A 3537-nucleotide genomic window follows, 5' to 3' on the forward strand; every position below is an offset into this window, starting at 1 on the left:
GCACTTCCGGTCTACATAAGCATCGTGACATATTTCGCCTCAATTCCCGAGAAAGTCATTCCAGTGTCAAGATCGCAGTTCTACTGCATCGTGGGGAATGGTTTTCCACCAATCATAAGCATCCTCAGAACAAAGACACCGAGTATTCAAATCGAGCTCCTCTGCAATGCAGTTTCTTGAATACCCTATCCATCCTCTCTAACCACTGTTCAGCTTCTAGAGGATCTACTGTCCCTTTAAACTCTGTAGCCCCATACTTCATCAATTTATCATACTGCCTGGTAGGAGACTGTGGTTGTACCATTGGTGTCTGTATTGGGACTTGAGTAGGTACATTGCCAGCCATTTGTTGGAACATTCTGACCATCTCACGAGCAACCGAGCAAGAAATCGCGATCGCAGGGGTGGTGTTCTAACCACCGACATTATGTAGGCCTGGGCATCCCTTGCACCTCGCCTCAATAGATTGATAGACTGAACGATCACCCTCTTCCATAGTCAATGTGAGGATTTTAGATCTCCTGAACAAATAACACAAGGAGATTTCCTCCCGTTAGTGCATATTTATAATGTAATGTACTGTATGTATTAAACAATGATGTTGAGCAGTTGTACTATGAAGAAAGAATAATCAAATAACAGGTGAAAACAGAATTTAAAAACTTTGCTCTGATACCACTAAAACATGTCACACCCTACCCTCCAGAAGGCATAACATGATCCCGTAGTATACCTAATGAATTACCAACTCCGTCTACTGATAATCCATTAAATACACTACAAGGGATTTTAAAAACTTTTCTTACTTCTTTTACAGTGATGAGCACTATTTACAGGCATTTAAAAACTTTTGTGAACTGAAGTGATAGAACTAACACATTTGAATTATTTGGAATTTCTGTAAAAATTTTGGCAGAGTGCCATCTGTATTTTGGATAAAACAGTTCTTCAGAAAACTCAGAAAAGCACTTCAATATATTTCCAAATCTCAACTCCAACATTTTCTCAACACAACACATTTCTCAACTCAAATCCACAGTGATTTTTCAAAGACTGAGATAAAAGAAATATAATACAATTTTTACAAGCCAAAATAACTCATAATTATTTTACAACTTCAATGTACAATTTTTATTTACAACTGCTTAAAACCATCAACAATATGTACATACAGTGAACATACATTACATTACAAAATACAAAATATTGGTATACTCATTATACCCGGTAGTCTCTTGCTGGAGGTACTAGCAGCCTAGTCACGCCTGTCTGTCTGTCTACCGCGACAAAGAATAAAGCTATCGCTGAGACAATGTCTCAGTGGTGCACAACATTAACCAAATACAATTTAAATCACAATTCATAAGTCATGTAAATAGTGGATACTTAAACCATAGTTAATTTCAAGACAATAATTGTCAACAAGAATTTAAACTCCTTTTCTCAATATCACAATAAATTTCAATAAGTCAGATCATGGTTGAATTCAAAAGACAGTATATGTCAATTAGAGTTTAAATTCATTTCACAATCTCACAATACATATCAATAAATCACACACAGCTTTAATCATGTTCCCAAATTCAATTCATCCCAAAAGCCGATGGCTAATGAGGTATTCAATTCATCCCAAAAGTCAATGACTAATGAGGAATAACATGGCTAGCTAGCAAAAATATGAGTACTCATTCTATTCGTCCTCAACAGGCACACACCTCAACACTTCAGCCAGAGAGGGAATTCAATTCATCCCACTAGACAAGCTAGCGAGGAATACAATCAATGTACATGATAGTTGTGGTTTCAAACCAATTACAGTGCTTTTCAATCAATAAGTATCCATCAAATATCATTCAAACCATTTTTCACAATTTCACAACTTAAAACAATAATATGCAAATAGTCATAATTTATTTCAATTGAAAATAATTCAAAAGAAATAGCTGTTGTGCACAAACCTCGATAATCGTCTTCCGGTCCGACTCAGTATTTCCTTCCCTTTTCCTGAGTCTTTGGTAACTGAGAAACACAATTTGAAGTGTTTCAATACTAAATTAAACTGTCTCTAACGATAATGTTCGATAAGTAATTCACTAAAGGCTATTATTTGTTCAATCACCTAATATACTGACCCTCGATGCGTTTTAGGTAAATTAGGCTTTAGTGTCATTAATATGTCACATTCGATAGGGTTTTAGGGTTGGTACGTTTTACCAAACTCATTTCTATGTATACTGTGTTTCCTTGCATTTTATTGCAATTTGCTGGATTCCGGGATACTAGTTTGACCTAGCCGGACGACCTAGTTCCCTCTGTTTTCGGGTTTCGGTCAAAACTACAAACTTGTAGATCTATGTCTTATGGAACGCGGGGCAAAATTTTAGATCATTCTGAGTTATGTAGACCAAGTTATGGTCATTATACTATTGCTGGTCAAATGGCATCAAATTAGGTCAATTTTAGGTCAATTTGGTCAACTTTGGTTCGGCCAGTTTTTGGACCCGAACTTGTGCAAGCTGTTTGACTTGCTTATGGTCATTTCTGGGTTTTGGTGTCTTCATAAGACTTGTAGGTATGGGTCTTAACTATTCATGGTTAAAATTTCAGGTCAATTGGACCTGTTTTGAGTGAGTTATGCCCTAAACACTAAATGCTGACCAAATGGTCAGTTTTCAGGTTTCAATTGCACTTAATCCGAATTGGTCATTTTCTTATGTCACCTTGCAAGCACAATTTTGGTATGCTTTCTCAATGAAAGTTGGCACATTTTGTGCCTAGTTTCACCTCCAATTGGTCTCATACCAATTGAGGTTGCACATTTAAAGTTATAGGCTAAAATGCATACTGCCTTAATCACATTGCTAAAACATACATCAATGACACCCTTACCTTACTATATGTCCACTTCCCTTACCAATTCTGTTTTGGTTCATTACCAAAACCATATTCCACTTTACATTAACATCACTTTGGGCAGATTACAAATATCCTTAATACACCAATTAAAACTCACATTTACAAAGTCTAAGTACAATCACATATACACCTAAACCTTACTAGTTCTTACATACACTTTACACAATCAATCTATATACATATCCATCAACCTTAATGTCAATATTTCTGCCAACACCTTCATGAACACATACATTTATCCAAGAATCCCAAGGCTGTCGAAAAGCTTCCTCAACACCAAAGTGTCCTACAATTCATCAATTTCCATTCCAAGTGCAAAATCACCATATACATATGGAATAATTTACTAGGATATTAAATCACCATAACCAACATAATTTCTCATCAAATATATACACAAATATTTCATCAAATACATAACTCCATGGCTGTCCAAAATGGACATCTCAATAACTCTTCAAACTTGAAAATTTTCTTCACAAAACCAACACCCATAACATGAAGACAAAGTTTAACAAAGCAATCTTCCAAAATACAAACTTACCTTATGGTTGGAACTTGCCAAACCTTGACTAAACTTCTTGATTTTGGTATCAAGCTCTTCCTTATGATGTGTAGACA

Source organism: Hevea brasiliensis, chromosome 8 (genome assembly GCF_030052815.1).
Source record: "Hevea brasiliensis isolate MT/VB/25A 57/8 chromosome 8, ASM3005281v1, whole genome shotgun sequence".
Taxonomy (NCBI): Eukaryota; Viridiplantae; Streptophyta; class Magnoliopsida; order Malpighiales; family Euphorbiaceae; genus Hevea; species Hevea brasiliensis.